Here is a 22,413-nt window from a genome sequence, read left to right on the forward strand (position 1 = left end):
TATAGATTTATCAGTGGCCTCTGGCTGCAATGACTAATTTTTCTGCTTTGCTAATCTTAGTGTTCTGAATGCACTTCTCTTCACAACTCTCCATCTACAGCACCTACTCTGCCTTTTCTCTATGCTCCCCATTCCACTGTCACTCCTTGTGGGTACCTAGACTTCCTCTCCAGTATCTGTTCCTATTAAATGACTCATCATTGTATCTGTGGCTTTGTATTTTCCTTCCCATTTCTTCTTTATGTCCTGAAGAATCCTTTGAGAAATCAAACAAGAAAATAATGACATCTAATTTCCCTCTTCCTTCCTCTAGCAGGAAGCTGTCTTTGTTATAGATTGCAGGTATGGCCAATATTTAATAACAATGATGCCAGCAGGCTGGGTCCAGGGACCCAGAGGGGGTCCTGCAGGACCAGCCAAGAGGGTCCCTGGCTTCCTGCAGGATAGAAATCAAACACAAGCCAGCAGGAAGTGAAAGCAGAGTTTATTGCCCATATATAGAGAAAAGATACAGATGTAGTATGCGGGGGCCTTAGGAAAGGAAGGAGTCTTGTCTTTGTTCAGACAGGAGGGTTTAATGGAGGACAATGGCCTGGTGTACATGTCCCCTCAGGCATAGGCATCCAGGAACTGGTTAGGATAAAGACAAGGGCCCAGGTGTTATTCCTTAGAGCCAAGGGGTCTTGGTGTTGAGATGTCTAAGCACTGGTGGTTTGGAATATGCATTCGATAGTTTTGTCTGGTCATTCTCATCTGGTTGGTCCTTCCTTAGATGTTATCTATTCTAGAGACATCATTAACTCCTTGACCTTTATAAGGAGGACGAATGCTGTTTGCATTCTGAGGCATGTGTAAGGTGGGGATGCAGGCCCTAGCAAGAATAGAAGCAGATAAAGGAGCAAAAAGTAGGTTTTTTATGGAGCCCTTCTGTTTCCCTATCTTAACAATAATTAGTATTTAATGCTGATCTAGCAACTACTAAACTATTTGTTAAATATTAGATAAATTGATTTATAAAGATTTGAATGTGCACATTTAAATCCTATTTCTTCAGACCATACAAAGGAAGAAAAGGTAAAAAGTTGGGCTTCAAAAAAAGTGATCAGTTGTCAGAGTTGCTCCTAATATACTGTTATGGTATCTCTGTCACTACTAAACATTTCCCTTTAATGTCTCATCACTTTGTTCTTTCTTGGAATACCTATAGGATTGCCTCTGATATTTTAATGAAAATGACTTTTACTAGCTACCAAAAGGTAATTTCAATTTCATTACCTTCTTTTTTTGTTGTCTTGCTTTTTCTATTCTCCACATGTCACTTTTTCAGTTAGGCCTTCTCTGACGCTGCATACTTAATCTCCCTACTCAATTTTCTTAATCTGTTCCAGCTACTGTAACAAAACACCACACTGGGTGGCTTATAAACAACAGAAATTGATTGCCCACAATTTGGGAGGCTGGAAGTCTGAGATCGAGGTCCTAGCATGGTTGGATGAGGGGCCTCTTCTGGGTCATAGACTTCTTGCTGTGTTTGCACGGGGCAGAAAGAGATAGAGATCTCTCTGGAGTCTCTTATAAGAGCACCCGTCTCCTTCACGAGGGCTCCACCCTCATGATGTAAGCACCTCACAAAGGCCCCACTGCCTAATGACTTTGGAGGTTAGGATTTCAACATAGTATTTGGGGGGGGGGGGAAGGGTCACCAACATTTAGACCATAACACCAGTCATTCTTTAACACAGTCTCTCAATATTAAATTCATGTTATGTATAGTGATGATGCTTAGCATTTAAAAAAAAATTAAATGTTAATTTAATTAAAAAAATAAAAATTAAAAAAAATTCTTTTCCGTCTCCCCCTAACACATACACTTCACGTGTGCAAGAAATTCATCTTGTTCACCATGGTCTCCTGGGTCTTAAAAGATAAATTGTAGATGCTCAATAAACACTTGTGCATGGACATGTTCAAGGAATGAATTGCTGCAGAAGTAATTTCCTTGGCTATTTCATTTAAGCTTTTCCCTGTATCACCAAGTCAAGTATATTCATTCATCATACATTCCACAAATACTTCTTAAGTACCTATTACATGTCATGCAATATTATAGAAATGGAAAAAGTGGCACCTTGCGTGTTGTAAGCCCTGAACAAATATTTGCTGAAAAAGATTTCCCATGATTATATTAACAATTAACTTAACCTTATTAGAAAATGTTGCCATAGAGTAATTGTTAAACTGAGAGGTTTATGAAATCCCTTATTTCTTGGTAATTTAATTTGGAAAAAAAAAAGATCAATGGCTTATACAAAAAACACTACAATTTGTGAGAGAAATAACATAAGGTATATCATGTAAAACTTAAAAAAAAAATTTAATGTTTATTTACTTTTGAGAGAGAGAGACAGAGAGACAGAATGTGAATGGGGGAGGGGCAGAAAGAGAGGGAGACAGAATCCAAAGCAGGCTCCAGGCTCTGAGCTGTCAGCACAGAGCCCAACATGGGGCTTGAACTCGCAAACCGTGAGATCCTGACCTGAGCCGAAATTGGATGCTCAATCAACTGAGCCACCCAGGCACCCCATTATGTAAAAGTTTTTAAAAAAACCTTGTATGTTACATTTGGCAAAGTCAAACTTTAAGTTGCTTTCTTGCTGGGTGCAGATGCCATCGTTGCCTTACACATATCTTCTCACCCCGTCCTCTTCAGGGCAAGTTGGCTCTACTTCCAGCTGCCAGGACAGAGTTTTCTCTGGGGAACAAGGCCCCTTTTTACACCTGCATATAGGCCAGAAGTGGAAGGAATTAGCATCCTTTGGGAGAAGTCTTCTTCTATATATATCTTACTATATGGTTTATAAATATCCTTTTCTTAAAGTTGGGAGAATGCTGGTGAGCATGTTTTGCACATGAGGGACATGACAATGTTTCAGTGGGTCAAACTCAAGTTTTCCACTGGAAACCAGATCTAGTAATTCCACTGGCAACTCACTAGGTAAAAAACCCTGCATTTTTGTGTTCTGTTCCCTCTTTTACTCTCCTCCCCTACCACTATTTTCTACAATCCTCTTCCAAATAAACTACTACAATTTGAATCATTTCCTCAGCATCTGTTTCTCAAGGAACTCCAAATAAGATGTAACCCTTCCAAATATAAGCTTTTTTCCTTCAGTTCCTAACACTGAGTGCACTATCATCATCCATGCAGTTATCAAGATGGAAACCTACCGGTCATCAATTACTCCTCCCCCTCTCCCTTCCCCCCATATAAATTTCATAAATCCATGCCTGTGGTCTAGGACTACTGCCATATCATTACATCATGTTAGAATCAACTTTGACTCAAATTGCTAAACTAACCTTTGTCTCTTTTATCAGTTTTTCTCCTTTATATTTATTCTCCCCATAGCTGAAACAACCCCCCTTAAACTAGAAGTTCAATACATCACCAAAACTCAGTTTTCTCGCTGTGCTTAAGAAATGTGTCTTCCGACGACTTTTATATCTTAGCTCCAATCTGTCATTCTAATCTTATTTTATCCCTACTCATTCTTTGGATTAGGAGTTTGATTGTTACTGAACTAACAGAAGGTAAGTAATCCTTGGAATGGAAATTTAAATTGGTGGGGGAGGGGATAAGTGTAAGAGTAAATTCCAGTGGCAATAGACCAATAAGGGATTTAGAGTAATAAGCAAGAAGCTTGTTGAGAAAAAATTAAATCTTTTAAAACCATAGGAAGAATGAACTATATTTGTAAATATGGTACGTTTGTGTATGATAAGTATTTATAATATATACTCACTGATTTATTATAGAAGATTATCAGAAGAATTATCCTCAGCATGTGCTGACTATATTATGTCATTAAAAAAATTGAGGTGGGGGACACCTAGGTGGCTCAGTCAATTAAACCCCCTATTCTTGATTTTGGCTCAGGTCATGATCTCATGGTCATGGGATCGAGCCCCATGCTAGGATTTGCACAGAGTGTGGAGCCTTCTTGGGATTTTCTCTCCCCCTGTTCTATCCCTCCCAGTTCATGCTCTCTCTCTTTCTCTAAAAAATAAATAAACTTAATTTTTTTTAAAATTTTTGACTTATTGAAAAATGAAATCAGGGACAAAATTGTTTTGCCCTTACATGAATAAAAATAGAGATAATTGTGCTATTCTCACAATATATAACTAACTTCCCAGAGAAGTGACCATATAGAGATATGAATAACACCTTTTAGCAAATGCAGTGTATTCTATCTTTTTTTTTTTTATTATATGAATTACATGGACATTATTAACATAATGTCAACTTTGTAAGTTACAAATCAAGACATGTCCTTGTATGACTTTATAACTCCCATGTGTGTCTAGGAACAAATTGAAATATAATGTAGTTCTATAGGAGAGGAATGGGACACAGGGAGTAGTATGTGCCCACTGTTGTTAGAGTGGTCTTTTTTTTTTCCCCCCCACAGAAAGGGACATGTCCCTTCAAAGGTATTGTGCATTTCACTTGTCAGCAGTTCCTATTAAAAAAATAAAATGCAATTTAAAGATTTATCTACTTCCATAGAAGAGTAATCATTTTCCAGGAAGATCCAAAAGGAAGACAGTGTGGAAATGATCATGGAGAGAAAAACGGTAGGGGGGAGAATGCCATGTCATGAGTAAGCATTTAGTAGATCACCTTGCCTGAGAGATCTCCCGTGACCCGCCTCCCATAAATATCATTAATATCAAATGTTTTTTTTTTAATTTTTTTGATAGATGGAGAAACAGAGCATGAGCTAGAGAGGGACAGAGGGAAAGGGAGACACAGAATCTGAAGCAGGCTCCAGGCTCTGAGCTGTCAGCTCAGAGCCCAATGTGGGGCTCGACGTCGTGAACCGCAAGATCACGACCTGGGCTGAAGTCAGACGCTCAACCAACTGAGCCACCCAGGCGCCCCAAATATCATTAATATTAACATTTCTTTATCAATTATTGTATTCACTTACTAATGTCAACCATAGGCAGGAAATAAACACATAAATGTGAAAGAAAAATTCAAGATACATTAACAACGTGGGGTAAGCGTTGCTTATAAGAATGCTATGCTGATTAGTAAATTCAGCAAATTTAGAAAGATGATTTCACTGAGAGGAATTCATTGGAATAGAAGGGAAATTTGTGAAGTCAATTTCTTGGTATTATATGTATAAAACAGTGAATTTTGTGCATTCTAAATTCTTTTTCACTTTTATTGGTTTAAGTGTCGTATGCTTTTACCTTAATGACATAGATACATACATATTCTAAACCAGCAAACATAGTACGGTATGGACTAAACTATTTTCTTTTATTTTCTTTTATTTTTTTTTTAATTTTTTTTTTTTTAATGTTTTTTTATTTTTTATTTTTGGGACAGAGAGAGACAGAGCATGAACGGGGGAGGGGCAGAGAGAGAGGGAGACACAGAATCGGAAACAGGCTCCAGGCTCCGAGCCATCAGCCCAGAGCCTGACGCGGGGCTCGAACTCACGGACCGCGAGATCGTGACCTGGCTGAAGTCGGACGCTTAACCGACTGCGCCACCCAGGCGCCCCTGGACTAAACTATTTTCAATAACACGTTAATATATTTAACAAATAAACCAAATGAAAATGTAAGCATTTATAAACTTAATCAAAGGAACATCACCATGTCATGTTGAGGATGGAGATGGGACTCTAGCATCTACCCCAAGGAAAATTACTACCATTATTGAGTAGATTAAGGCTTGAATGAAATTTTTGTTTTCGATCCCATACTGAGCTATTATTCTGCATATGTTTGTATTCTTTCTTGTCTTGTATTTTTGCTTATTATTTTTTCTCCACTCTATAAAATTTCTTGCTTTCATCTGAACATTATTCATCCAAATCTAATTACCAATAGTAAATTCTTATTCAAAGATTGGGAAAAAATCACATGAGAGAAAACATAAAAGCAATGTATGATACTTTGTTTTCTTATAGAAGTATATTGTCAGATGTGAAAATAAACATTCAATTAAAAACTAAGCCACGGAGTGTAATATATAGTACAACTAATTTTACAAATATACATAAACATTGTTATAAAATGGTATATGCAAATCTTCTGTTGAGTGAGGAAAGCAAGAAAAAAGTGATAAATGATTTTTTTAAAAAACAACAATTATTAGTATTGCAGATTTATAACTAAGAGGCTCAGTTTATTATTTTTGTGACTGTATTTGGAAATAAACAAAAGTAAAATAGCAAACACTATTGTAAGCATAGATAATAAATGGTAAGTTGTTATGCCTTTCATTTTTTTTCTACTTCATGCTTTTTTTTTTTATTATTCCTCAAGAATTTTAAATTTTTTTTTCAACGTTTTTTATTTATTTTTGGGACAGAGAGAGACAGAGCATGAACGGGGGAGGGGCAGAGAGAGAGGGAGACACAGAATCGGAAACAGGCTCCAGGCTCCGAGCCATCAGCCCAGAGGCTGACGCGGGGCTCGAACTCAAGGACCGCGAGATCGTGACCTGGCTGAAGTCGGACGCTTAACCGACTGCGCCACCCAGGCGCCCCATATTCCTCAAGAATTTTAAAAACAGCATCTAAACATGGACAGTGCACACAGCGCAGTTCAATTACCTGACACACTGTTCTGCCCTTTTTAATGGTCTGAATGAGATGACTAACACTTTGTAACTTACACATCTTTCAGTGTTGGTCCCCAAAGACAATCAAAGGTAGAAGTGAAGAAACGTTACATTCAACTCTGGGCAGAACTCAAGTGAAGAGCTATGTCTGATCAATACAGACCCTATTAATTCTGATCCTAGCCTGATGATTGTTGCTTCTGCTCCCTCCCCAGAGTTAAATTACTTTGAAACAGCACAGAAACTACTGAGAAGGGTTAGTCAGAAACCACACAAAATGTTTTCTTCTTAACAGTCCAGTTATCACTGAGTTGCACACAGTGAAGAGATGAGAATATGGTTTTATAGTGTATATTTCATGGCACAGGCACCCCCCCTAAAGTGCTCTATAATGGAGGTAAATATCAGTCTGGGTAATTCTGAAGCTGTTAGGTGAGTACTCTATGAGAGTTTGCCTTGGGATATTAGAGCCCATTTTGTTGAAAGGTAGAATGTTGGCTAGCACCCCAAGGACATTCTTTACGCTTTCCTGGAAAAATGCTTGATTTTTTTTCTATTTCAACTGTAAAGGTCACAAACTCAGTCACAGGCTCAGTTTTTTAAATGATGAGGATGTTTTAAGTGTCTATAATGTGGTAGTGAAATACAGGACCCACAAATATGAATGAAAAATGGCTACTGCACACCAGGTGCTCACCATCCGATAAGTTTGGCTGCTATTTAAGTGTATAGTAATAATTGGCAGTGAAATTAGAGATTGTCAAACCTAATGGGGGAAAAACATACTACACTGCATTGTGGAGTGTTGTTGACAAAGCTGCAGAGGAGATATGAAACTTGAATTTCACTTTGAAGTAGGTGTTTATCAGGTTTCTCAGTTAGATTTACCAGAATTAAAGAGGTATATCAAGAAAAAAACGGAGAACTCAACATGTAAAAGGTACGTATTTCATGTCACATATAAGAAGACTGCCATTAAATCAATGTGGTTATCAGGATAAGAAAATATAAAAAAGGAAATGGAGAATGATATAGGCAATGTTATGGAAAGTCCTTTGAATTTATTCAAAAATAGTTAAGAAAACTGGAAAGACTTGAAGCAGAAAAGTGATAAATTTTGAGTGAAAATTCTGGTAGCAATATGGCAGATGGATTGAAAAGAAGAGACAATGAAATAAAAGAGAGTTTAAGACAATTCTGTCGAGATTACTAGTGAGAATTAGTGAGATTAGAAAGATTTGTTAAATAGGTTGATAATGGTTGAAAGAAAAGACAATCTATGCAAGAGATATGTTAGACAGAAAACATGTAACGAGTAATATAATTTTAGTACCCATGTATTTGGAATTTTTTTTCCTTAAGCAAGTAAATACCTTAGCAGAGCATTCTTGTAGCAATTTATTCTACTTTATTTACATTTGACCTAAACCCATAAACTGAAGATAGGAGAAAGGTCAAGACCAGTGATAAAGTTAGATGCATCTAGATAAGTGTAGATAGTATTGAGTTGGTGCCAGAGAAGTTGAAATCCCCACTCAACATGAAAACAAGAAATAAAATGACCAGGAAAGAATTATGAAGAGCCTGAAACTTTTAGGAAATAACAGAAGAAAATAAGTTAATACAAACGGGGAGTGTTGTCTTCATTAGCTATCTGAGAAGAGAACCAGGAGACCATGTTCCAGATACCAAGAAAAGAAGGAATTTCTGTAAGAAGTTAGCTTCCACCTTTCCTCTCTTTTGGCAGCCCATTGTGAGACTACATCAAACCTTCCAAGTTTCCCTCTCTCTATGTCTTTTTCAAATTATTCATTTCGTAAACTTACATATTTGCGTTTGTTATCCTGTATCAGACATTACTTATGCAACATAAATACTTAAAATTCTTTCAGGTTTGTGAGTTGTACCCTATACATGGTCTTCAACTTTTAAATGCCAACTTACAATAGGCTTCAAAAGTTAAAGAATGATTTCATTTCTTTCATAGCAGTGACCTGGAATAGCAGAAAAGAATAGCAAGTTGCTCTGAATAACCCACATTGTGGCTGGGCCCTCCTTTTCACCGCCACCTGCTCTGTCTGTGGTGTGTATGTGTGCCAATTGCCCGTCCTTTGTGTGGGAGGAGAATAGCAAGTAACGTGTGCTGGTAACTTCTGTAAAATTCACATAGAATATACTGTGGAATGTATTTCTATGTATTTATGGACCACTTTATACGATAATATAAAATTAAAATAATTCAGGCCAATCTTTTCGCAAGACTATCTTGTTTATCTCAAGATAACTATTTTAAATGTGGAAAACCATAAAAACAGACTTTCAGAATAAGCAAAAAAAAAAAAAAGAAAGAAAGAAAAAAAAAACAGTGATAGTTTTATATCCAGGATACATTTGTCCCAGAGAGAATATAGGCATTATTTCATCATTCAGTTTTATTTACTTGTAGTTTATTTTCTTCAGACATATATTGGCTTAATTTGAACAGATGGATTAATGTTTTAGATAAGGCATTTAGCCACAAGCTATTTTGTAGTTAGGTTCTTTTTATAGCTATTCACCATATCCCACCATCGATCCATACACAGAATTGCCCATTCAAATCAATGATGCATTCTGAATAAAAATATATGGCAAGAAGCAGAAATTACTTTGATGTGGGCTTTATAAACTAAAATGTCTCCTATTTTGTTTAACTTACATACTTGGGAAAACTACCTACCTTTTTTTTGTAATATTAAATAAAAACAGCTCACTGACTAAAGATGCATCAGTACAGCTATTCAGTATATATTTAGCTAATTTTGGCGCCTTTAACAAATGGGAGCTGACAGTAAAATGTGCATTAGTGACTATTTTTCTCACTGTTCTTTATTCTTTGAATTGACTTTTGTAAAGAGATTCAGATTTAGAAATGATTACAAAAATGTGTTTAGCTTAACGTGCTTTAAAAAATAAATAATTTCGAGAGTACACAAAACAAAACAAAATAATGAATGAAAACAAGTTATAACCTATCAGTCAATAATGAAGGTGGTCATTTAAAGAGTCATTAATGAGTTAAATTGTAGAAACACTTTTGAATTAACAAAAGAAGGTAATTATTTGCCTCTACCACCTCTCAAGAGGGGAACATTTTTTTTTAAACTATCCCTCCTCTCTCCCCAATCTCTTTTCCTCAATAAAATTTAAACTGAATTTATCAATATCTTTATATTTGACATTGTCATACAAAAATTCATATGGTCAAATAAGAATGATTTTCATTGTTCTAAAATATATATAAACCATATATACAGATAAGCACTGGAGATAGGACACTAAATGATTCATGACACCTTTTCATGATAGGTCTTTTTTAAAAATTTTTTTAAATTTATTTATTTTGAGAGTGACAGAGACAGTGCGAGTGGGGGAGAGGCAGAGAGAGAGGGAGAGAGAGAGAGAGAGAGAGAGAGAATCCCAAGCAGGCTCCGCACTGCCAGTGCAGAGCCCCATATGGGGCTTGAACCCAGGAAACCTCAAGATCATGACCTGAGCCAAAACCAAGAATCGGACTCTTAACCAACTGAGCCACCCAGGCGCCCCTCATGATAGATCTTTATAGCACTTAATTCTTTAAAAAAAAATTCTCATATGCAGTTTATATAGAGATAGTTCTAAATGCTACACTGACCAGCAAACCTAAACATTTATATTATAATCCGAATGTGATCTCATGTGGCCTTTTCTTATTGCCTGGAAGGAATATTAATGCATATCCTCCAGAAGACAAATTGGTTGGTGAATTAATGTGCTCAATTAACCATATTTAAAGAATATAATTTATATTACAAAAAATCAGAGAGTGTATATGTCCATCTTTCATAAATATTATTATAAATATTATTTCTATTAATCCAATTGTTGATAGACTGAGTGGCTTGACTATTTGAAATTATGCTTTCAAAGAGGTTCTAAGAGCTAATTTATATTTTGTTTTAAGATAGACCCACATGCTTAAGATAAAAGATAATCAGGTGGTAAGAAATCAGTAGTTACTCCAATGAAAATTGGAAATTCTAACTTGGAGACTCAATTTCTTAATAGACTCAGAGGAAATCCACAAGAAGAGCAAATCCAAAATTTTCTTTAAGGAACAGTTTTGAATCTACTGCAACACATCAACACGTTTACTATGACATCTTTAAAACGCTACATCAAAAATCAAAATGATTTACATCCCCTTAATTTTCTGAGGAATTATCTACCAGAGCTGTAAAGAAACATAATGTTCTCTCTGAGTCCCTAATTATATGCGAATAGTTTCTTCCTCAAGCCAATGAGATGAACTATTGACAAAACATACTCATAGTAGATGACTGCATTAATTTATCAGTTATGTGTTTTATTATTTGGACTAAACAATGCAACTTGGAAACTGATTGCCAGATATAATTTCATTGGCTTTGCAAATTAGTCTTTTGGACAATAGTTTGTTTCTAGTATTCATTGTCAACTGAGGTCAATAAAATTTCTTGAATTCAAGAACAAGCTTCACAGTATAACTTTAGAAACAGTTTGAAATGTCCAGCATAAATATGTAATAAATGCTTGTATTTAGCGGTATATAAATATAGTAGAATAATATATACTTATTAATATATTGTTATTGATTTGTTCACAAATTTTTTTTTTGAAAAAGCCACTTACATGAATGGTATTAGCTATGAACTGTGTTAGCCAGTAAAGTTATGTTGGTAAAACAAAACACCGTCCCACTGTTTGAGGGCACATAATAACTCTCATTTCTCTGGGTGATGAGAATAAACATTTCTTACTTTTCTATATTCTTAACCTTTTAAATTAGCTAGCATTAAGTACTTCAATACTCTTAAAAGAAACAAATTAGAGTCAGTGTTTAGACTATATGTCTTCTCTTGTGATATCTCTGAAACATCAAATATTTTCTATCAACTTATCTACAAAAAGAAGGAAAACATTTTTTTAATATTAAATAGAAAACCTAAAACCTCTAAAACTACTACTACTACTACTACTACTACTTTGGAGTACTACATTTATCTTTCCCCCTTTATACTTTATATAAAAATATATAAAATATTTTTTAAATATATCTCCCATCAGAATGGTTGAGAATGGAAGAGGGAACAGTAACAACAAAAGAATATAAACAAGTATAACTGATTTAGGAGATCCAAGAGTGTTTAATCCTTAATCTACTGTAAGAAAAGACATGAAACAACATAAAGTATATCACGCACAATAAAAATAAAGCTTAGTAAGGACAATACCACTTCCTGTGCTAAGAGAACTGAATTGAAGACTTTTGAAGAATCCCTGAGCCATTTCTCCATGAGGCATGTCACTGACCCCTCTCCATCCAGGTAAAAGACATTTAAACTTTAAAGAAGGTCAGAAAAAAGAAAATGCAGGGTAAATGAGGGGAAACAGCAAGGCACTGGGGAGGAGAGAGTATATGTGAAGTCAGAGGTTAAGACAACACTCTCATACTGGATGATGTGGCATGAACGTCGTTTCCTCACTCATCTCAGGAGAGCTGGCATCCAGCCTCATATGCAGTAGTCAAGAATCTGGAAGAGGTTTCCTTGGTGTACCAGACAAGATAAAAAACCTGTTAGGGGCACCTGAGTGGTTCAGTTAGTTAAGCATCCAACTTGGGCTCAAGTCATGATCTCACAGCTCATGAGTTTGAGCCCTGTGTCAGACTCTGTGCCAACAGCTCAGAGCCTGGGGCCTGCTTCAGATTCTGTGTCTCCCTCTCTCTCTGCCCCTACCCCACTTGTGCTCTGTTTCTCTCTCTCTCTCTCTCTCAAAAATAAATAAACATTAAAAAAGATAAAAAACCTGTTAATCTAGGGGTTTCCCAAGAAAAGCATCTGACTGGATTACCTTCAAAGGAAGGCCACAATTGACAAGCTTACGCACAAGGAACTTCCAATCAGCTTTCTCCTGACCACTCTTAAATATTAACAGGCAGGTAAGGATTAACAGACATATGTGAAAAGAGGACAAAGCAATCCTTTAGGAAGAAATAATTTGGAGGAACTGGTACAATGCCCTGAAAAGAAAGCTTAAAAAGTTTTATCTTAGTCTATCCCAGCTTCCACAACAAAATACTACAGGCTGGGTGGCTTACAAACAACAAACATTTATTTCTTAAAGTTCTAGAGGAAGGGAATTCCAAGATCATGGTGCCAGCAGATTCAGTATCTAGTGAGAGCTTACACCCTCAGAAACATCTGTGATTTTTCTACAACCTCACATGGCACAAGAGGGGAGTCGGCTGTCCAGGCTCTCTGGGATCTCATTCATGAGTATTCTATGACTTAATTAGGTTTTAGTCACCTAATCACTTCCCAAAGGCCACAGCCACTAACATCATCACTTCGGGCATTAGCTTCAACATATGAAATCTGGGGAAGCACAAACATCTAGTCTACAACAATATTATATTCACCTAAAAGGGACATGAGAAGCTATGGCCATCAGTAAGACTAAAATGCTGTAAAAATGGAATTGGACCATAAATGAAAAAGAGCTCTTTAGAAATGGTAGTAAAATTGGAAATTCAATGAATGTGATGAAAGATGGTGAGGAAAATAGAAAAACGGAGACATGAATAAGTAATAAGAATGAAAACCCAGTTTGAAGACAAGTCCAGAGGGACAATATCTAAGCTGTAAAAGTTGTAGAAATCTGAGGAAGTGGGAAGAAAGAAAACAGAAGAGATGGAGTTATGGGGTAGTGAACTTGGGGTTGAATGAACATTAAGACCACAGAAAATTAAGCAAGCAGACAGTTACTTTCAGAGAAAACAGAACTGAAGGGAAAAAAGCAAACTTTTGATATACAACATGTAAATGGTGTTTGGCTTGTCATAGTTATAAATCTTAATTTAATCAAAATTGATTATTAACTATATTTTGATGATAAGGAAACATGAAAAATGTGTGCCAGTGATGAAGTGGTTAAGGCAAGAGAAGTAAAAGAAAAATATTCCATTTTCCTGGGATAAAAGTTCAAAGATTTTGCCTAAAATAGAAATAAAAAAATATTAAACTACTGGGGTGCCTGGGTGGCTCAGTTGGTTAAGCTCCTGACTTCGGCTCAGGTCAAGATCTCACAGCTTGTGGGTTTGAGCCCCGCATTGGGCTCCGTGCTGACAGCTAGAGCCTGGAGCCTGCTTCAGATTCTGTGTCTCCCTCGCTCTCTCTCTGCCCCTCCCCCACTTGTGCTCTCTCTCAAAGATAAATAAACATTAAAAATTTTTTTTAAAAGATTAAAATACTTACAAGCACATTACTTAGCAATATGGTTAGGTGTCTCACAGTAAGTAGCAAAAAGAGTTAAAAGTTCCTGTCCTCTAGACAAGAACAAACAGTGTATATGTATTTGACTCTTTGGGTTATATAATGCAGTCACATGTTAATTTTAGATATTTCCACAGTCAGATGTGAATGATAAAGCAGTATAACTGAAAATTGGCCTATTTTTAGGGTCAGTAGTTTACGACCCATACAAACAAACAACAAACAAATTAACAGATTAATAATTAAATTGAATAATTGGAGTTGTTAAAATCAAAGCAGAAGTGTCTTGGGGCACCTGGATGGCTCATTTGGTTAAACATCTAACTCTTGATTTCAGCTCAGGTCATGATCTCATGGTTCCCGAGTTCGGAGCCCAGTGCCTTGGGCTCTGCACTGCTTATGAGTCTCTCTCTGCCCCTCCCCTGCTTGTGTGTGAATTAGAATTTGCCCTCTCTCTCTTTCAAAATAAACAAACTAAAAAGCAAAATTGTGTACTTGATCATAGCAACTGAACAAAGCTGACAAATGTAGATCTGAAGCCCTGTGGTGATAGAAGGGGGAGGGAATACAACCTACCCAGTAAAACAGGAGAATACTGCCCAAAGGGAAATTTTAAATTTTATTTAACCGTAGCAACACGTAGGGTATGACAGCATGGTTTTATTAAAGGGAACACATTCTGAAATGTCACACTATACTATGTGACTGAGACACTAGTTGAGAAATTTACAAATTGGATTCAGAGTGAAAATACTCTGTATATTGAGATAATCATCTTAAGGGGCTATTGTCAATGCATTCAGAATCATAAGCTCTTCTTGTCAATTTCACCACATTCTAAAGACGCTTGACAACTTTCATTGCAATATATTGTGAGCAATCCTTCACTCCTGCAGCAACTCAGTTAGTGTTATCACAAAGATGTGAAATGCTCTATAAAGGTAAACCAGATAAAGTGGATCAATACGGGCTCTGGCAATATAAACCCTCTGGCATATGAGAAATACCATAGTGATGCAGACTCTACAGTTGATATTGTCCTACTGGACGGCTCTCTATAAAAGCTTAGAAAGAGACAAACAATCAATCTGCTAAAAATCCCTGTAGATGTTTCAAGATTTAATAAAAATATTGCTGTCTGGGAGCCTCCCATGATGACCTCTTAACATGATTAATTCACATACATAATTCACATACATTAGCCTTTTCTCCCCAATTTTCCTAAATACTATCTGAGATTCTACCTCTTTAGCTGTCACATCATTGTGACATAGTTGTACACAGCAAGACTGGACTGTTTCAAATCAGTGTAGCAGTCCAAGGTTGTCCGAACATTTGACTTGCTTCCTCCTCCGTCTCCCAGAGCTTCTACAGTACTCATGAGGTCTTTCATTAAAAACTAACATTAGTCTGGGCTTTTCTAGTCCAGCATGTAAGGATCTCAGAAGTCACCATTCTCCTAACAACGAGTAAAAAGCTGAACAAACTGAAAAATCAACACCTCTTCTTAGACCTGTCAGAGAAGTAAGGACAAAGTGAGGACAAGTGAGGACAGGGAAAATCACTGCTCCCAAAATTGGAGAGACAGGCAGAGATGGAGAACCACAACTTACCGAAGCAGAAACCCAGGAGTAGAAACCCCCACGAGAACCAGTGCTGAATTAGGAAAAACTAAGTTCTCATTCACAAATGACCAGAGGGTCAGTGTGAACAATACTGAGAGTTTAAAACCGCAGGGGAACCCAGCTGTGGGGAAGTCGTTGCACTTTTCTGTCCTTTACCTACAGGGGCTCTGCCAGGTCCTCAGAGGGAAATCCACTCCTGCTTCCAACAGGGGAAAGGGAATAGGAGCCATTTTGAAATATACCACAACATTTTGATCTTGAGTCCTGCTTTAGGAGAAACTATTATACCAGAGTCTAACCTTCTGGGATTTTATCAGAGCTTGACCTGTCTGGGATGGCAGGGAAATACACAGCTGTAGCCCCCTTTAGTCTTCCATGGGGGAGAAGGGAAATACTCAACTCCAGTTCCTGCTAGCCATTCTGTCCAGATAAGAGGGGAGGAAAAACCGAGAAGCAGGGTTGAAGTTCGCAGTCCAGGGGCACAGGCTGACCCAAAGACTGAAACAATCATAAAGCCACATAACACTTCTCCCCCAAATCTTGCCATTGCAAAAAGCCTGTTTACTGCCTAAAGTTTCCCTTTATCCAGTACATCATGTCCACCTTTCAACAACAGAAAATACAAATCATACTAAAAGGCAAAAAACACAGTTTGAAGAGACTGAGCAAACATCAGAACCAGAGTTAGATATGGCTGGAATATTGATATTATCACACCAGAATTTTTTTTCTTAACTATGATTAATATGCCAAGGACTACAATGGAACAAGTAAATAACATGAAATAACAGATGGATAACATAAACAGGGAGAGGAAAATTCTAAGGAAGAATAAAAAACAAAAGCTACAGATCAAAAACCCTGTAACAGAGTTTTCCTATCAAATCAGGTTTGAGAGAAATAGGTGATAACCTTAGTCCCAACCTGAAGTCATTCTTCCACCTATTAAATCACAATTGACAATTTACTAAGCATGACATTGTACTGTATGCTAAGGAATCAAGAAAAATAAGTTAGCCTCTGCTCACAGCATTTTTCAGTCTAGTGAGAAAGAAATGTAAATTGGAGGGTACAGGAGCCATAGAAGGAAGGGTGATATAGATGAGGAAAGACTTCCTAGAAAAAAGAAGTAAGTCAGGGTCCCAAGGACTCTACCTTAAAGGAGCTTAAATGCTGATTTGGAGAGACATCCACAGAAACCTTGACTTCAACAGAATAAGATGTATTCTCTGTTAAAGGTAGGAATGTGGGCTGGGCAACGTTTTGCCTCTAGGATTCAGTTTTTCTGTTTGTAAATATAAATAAGTTCTTTTAAATAACTATTTCACCTTTAGAATTTACCTAGAAGAGGTAGTAGACAATTATGCCAAGATGTACTCATAAGTGTATTATTGCGGCCTTTTTCATTATAATGGTAAGTGGCCAAACATTATAGAATCCATCAATGAAATATAACCTATCAGAAGCATAAGATATATGTACACTGATTTATATAACACAGTGTGTTATGATATAGTAAGAGAGCTTAACAAAAAATAAAAAAAATATGTGGTATTGACCACTGTAAAAGTGTTTATGTATGTGTTTGTGCACATAGTGCATATGTGTGCATGCACAGACAGAAATCTTGAATGATTTTTCTAAAATGTTAATGGGACTTTCAGGTAACTTTGTTTTCTTATTATCTTTATTTATTTAAGTGTGCATTATTCAAGTCTAGTTTCAATTATAAAATCCATATGGACTACAAAAATATATGTGAATATAGTAAATTAAAATGAGAGTGTTAAACTGTAATATATATATATATATATATATATATATATATATATATACACACACACACATAATCTTTAAGTTCCGTTATAAAAAGCACATTAAAATATTCTAAAATTACAATTATAAGTATAAAATGGCAGGGTAGATATGATGATGACAGCTTTCAGGTGGCAAGGAAAGCATGGAGTTAAAAGCAGTCGGAGAGGTTTACTGTACTTAAATTGATATTTTGGCGACATTTGAAGTAGCTATAACCTTCAAATAAATTGATTCCTTCTTAGAAAGTAGTCGAGTTAATAAAGTTGCATTGAGGATGTTTTTGTCTGTGTCTGAATGAGAGGTGTCCCGAGTAATCTTTTATCCAGTAAGTCATATTAAGTGTTCCCCATAATTAGTGACTTTTTTAGAAACAGAAATCCAAAAAAGTTACTAATTTTTCTAATATATTTAAAAAGAGCCTCAAATATCAAAAATGGCACTTTATTAAGTAATGCATGTAATAAATCAATTTTATTGAAAATAACAAATATATAAAACTGTGCCAGTCTAGGATAATTGGTGATATGTGGTCATCACACATTAATGCAATGTTCAAAATCTGTCTAACATGAAATGATGATACATCATTTCAATCCCCTAAAGGAATTAGGATGAAATTTGGCTCATTTACTCTAAGTATAGCTTTTTGTTTGTCTATGTTTTGCATTTTTCTTGAATTTTTGAATTTTGTAGGAAGTTTTTAGTATATACACGCATACATACACACATAATTATTTTTATTGATACTTCAAAACTTTTCCATAAATATTCATTGTATATTACTATAACATGGAAGCCCCAGGAATTCCAGATATTCTCAAATTTTCTTCCTTCAACTCTGAACTGCTGTTTTCCGTGGGGATTTATTTGGAAATGTAATCAAGGTTCTCCATTTCAAAGCTGAATATTGGCATTATCATTTGTCAGCAACGTAGACTTGCATGATGCCAGCCAAATTATTTCATGGTTGGTTAATTATATAGTACTTAGCATTTCTGCATTTGGCTCTCTTGGTCTGTAGCAATTACCACACTAATGATGGACACAATTTGTTCCTTGAGGCACAGCATCTCTATGAAAACTTAAATGACAAATTCACACAAAATGTACCATGTACTACAAGCACAATCGTTTGTATTATATGATTCTCTAATAGGTAGGTTAGAGTTAGGCTCTTTTACAGAGCTGACTAAAGGTTTTGACAACTTAACCATGAGTAGAAGAAATTGTCTATTTTTTCTTTCATTTGAGAATCAATATTTAGCCATAATTCTCAGAATAGGATTTTTGTTTATATAATTAAGTATGGTAAAGCCAAGAAGAAAGTTGAATAAAATACTAACACTTACATTTTCCTATTAAAGCTGAGGCACATGCCCATTAAGCTTATTACATCAATCAAGCACAGTACTCTTCCAACATTTATTGCTCTTAATTTACGAATAAGATTTATCAGATCATGTTATCACTATTTAAGTGCTTCTTCCATCTTTATAGTCAAGGGCCTGGTCCTACTTCATCAACTCTGAAAATATCAATGTAAAATTATAGGTACAGAATCTTTAAATCCATGGTAAATGACCAGGCCTATTACCCTCACATAAATTATTTCCTGGAGGATGTCAGTTACCTTAGAAAGTTCATTAACGTTTTAAACTTCAAAGAACCTAAACTTACAGGCTAATAAATAAACACAGAGAACGTAAACACACACACACACACACGCACACACACACACACACGAACACACACACACACACACACACGAACACACACACACACACACAAACTACAAAGTTGAAAGTTTATGTTACTTATTTAGACCAAGGATAACCATAAAATGTTTGTAAATATATTATTTAGAACCTCCAATAAGGATTTTGATCTTCACAGCTTATTTTACACAATTGCTTCTTTATATTATGTTATACGTTGCTGAAGAAAGTATGTGTATCTCAAAAACAAAACAATATTTTTGATTAAAATTAGTACTGTTATTTATATTAAGCATTACCAATTTCAAAGATATTAAAGACATGTATTTGATCAGGAACAAATGAAGGGTAAAATCTTAGTGTTTTCTGACTCTGATATAAATTAATAACCATATCCTGTATTCAGTGAGTTAGGTTTTGTTTCGTGCAGTTATGAAACAACAGCTCTTATGCAAGGTACAGATCATAATTCATTCATTGTAAATTTTAGTCTTTAAAGGCATAATCTTGAATTCTTTATCACCAAAGACCTTCAAGCCAAAAATCAAATTAATTAAATTCAGCTATATTAATAGGACACCTGCAGCTTGTTACCAATGGTAATAGGTAATTGCTCTCGAATATTAAATTTAAAAAAATAAAAATAAACCGCTACTGAATTAGAGTTTTTAAACAGAGGATCTCCTTTCTTTTTTAATTTTAATGTTTATTTATTTTTGAGAGAGAACGAGAGAGGCAGTGTGCCAGCGGGGGAGGGACAGAGAGGGAAACACAGAACTTGAAGCAGGTTCCAGGCTTGAGCATAGAGCCTGACGTGGGGCTCGAGCTCACAAACCGTGAGATCATGACCTGAGCTGAAGTCAGATGCTTAACTGACTTAGCCACCCAGGCGCCCCAAACAGAGGATCTCTTAATAAGATATAACATCTATATTCACTGATAAAGCTGAATGAATGAGAATTTCCAGCTAAGAATTCTATTTAAAGTTACTTGTTCAAAACTAGACAATTAAAACATTACATTTATACAGAGTGTAAGCACTGGGAATTGACACTACTATATTTAAATCTGTTTATAAATGTTGTCATTGCTGGAGTGAAGATAACTTGAATAGTATTAATTAAAATGCCTTTTACTGCAATGAAAAAGAAAACCAAATTCAAACTTCATGGACAGGTAAGGAGATTGCATACACTTTAGTAACTTTCTGATAAATCAGATTAGCTATAAGCTTTTAAAATATAATCATGACAATTTACAAAAAAATAGGAGAAAATGTTATTTTAAACACAAAAGTGATTTCAGTTTATCCCAGGACCTAGAATAGATGGGGTTTTTTTGATTATTATTATTCTTTGTCATAGTTGAAATATGAGATACAAGCAGAATAAAACAACAAGTGAAATAAGAAAAAAATTAAAATAAACTGGTGAAAACATTTGAAAAGTAACACAGAATACTATAGCATTTTTTGATAATGTAATGTTAGGATTACGATCCTTGGGAAATGTAACATTCCTGGAAATAAAGAGTATGGCAGTATTGTTAATTTCAAGAAAAATACATAAAATCAATGGTTTACTTTTTTTTTATTTTAGGAGTATCTAAAAAAAATAAGGGGAAATATTACATTTGTAATGTTGCAAAATTACAATACGAACAAATTTCAAGCCCTCTTAAAAATGAACTATAAAATACAGGGTGCCTGGGTGGCTCCATCGGTTAAACGTTGGACTTTGGCTCAGGTCATGATCTTGCGGTTTATGAGTTTGAGCCCCGCGTCGAGCTCTGTGCTGACAGCCCAGAGACTGGAGCCAGCTTTGGATTCTGTGTCTTTCTCTCCCTCTGCCCCATACCCTGCTCATTCACTGACTCTCTCTGTCTTGAATAATAAATAAATGTTAAAAAAATTTTTTTTAAACGAACTATAAAATAACATGTAACCTGGTGAAAAAATTGACAAAGGATGTGCTTAGGACACTCACAGAAGAGTACATTACAATTGTCCAAACACTGCAAAAGAAGGTGCCTAAACATAGTACTCAGTAAATTAAATGACAAATAGCAATTTGTATATTTCTGGCTGGCAAAAATTTGTGATATATCTACTTTTTGTAGGGCTGTAGGAAGAGGGTATGCTCAGTTCTTATTGGAGAAAATGTGAATCATTTCAGCATTATGGAAAATTACCACAAAATCCAACATAACTATTTAAATTTATCTTTTGACCTACCAATTATATTACTAGAAAACTTATTCTGTATGGAAAAAAGCACTAATGCAAAGTAAAATATGTACAATGATATTAATAGCAGAATAAAGTAAAAATGTAAGCACATACAAAACAAAAGCCTTAATTAAATACCCATTAATAAAGAATGAGTATATCTATACCAAATAACATTATCTAGCTTCTAAAGCAATTATATAATTTTACCAGTTAACTGACATGGATTTCTAAGAGATCATTTTGAGGATGCAGAAATGTGTTTAAAATGTGATTTCACTCTTTGGCAAAACAATAACAAAGATATGTTCATATTGGCATGGGATAAAACATGGAAGGTGATATCAACAGAGTAGTATAGATTACCTTGGGAACATGAAAAGGATGGGGTAAAATAACCAAAAAATAAGAAAAAAAATAAAAAGAAAAACTTGTCTACATCAAAATCTGGACATGGATGTTTATAGCTGTTTTATTCATAATTGCCCAAACTCGGATGCAACTAAAATGTCTGTCAGTAGGTGAATAGATAAATAAACTGTGGTATATCTAGACAATAAAATATTATGTAGCACTTCAAAGAAATGAACTCTCAAGCCATGAAAAGCATGGAATCACCTTAAATACCTGCTACTAAGTGAAAGAAGCCAATCTGAAAAGTCTATATACTATATGATTCAACTATATGATATTCTTGACAAGGCAAAACTATGGAGACAGAAAAAAAAAATCAGTGGTTGTGGTCAGTGGGACTGAATAGCTGAAGCACAGATTTTTAAGTCAGTGAAAATACTCTCTATGACACTATAATGGCAGACACATGGCAGTATATCTTTTTCAAACTCACCAAGACCGGGCACTAATGTAAACTATGGACTTTGGATGATAATCATGTGTTAGTGTGGACTACAAATTGCAACAAATGTACCACTCTTATAGCAGGTGTTGATAATGGGGGGAACCATGCATGTGGGGGAGGGAAAGGATATCTCTATACCTTTCTCTCAATTTTCTATAAATAGGAAACTGCTTTAAGAAATAAAGTCCT

Source organism: Neofelis nebulosa, chromosome 1 (assembly GCF_028018385.1).
Source record: "Neofelis nebulosa isolate mNeoNeb1 chromosome 1, mNeoNeb1.pri, whole genome shotgun sequence".
NCBI classification, from domain to species: Eukaryota; Metazoa; Chordata; class Mammalia; order Carnivora; family Felidae; genus Neofelis; species Neofelis nebulosa.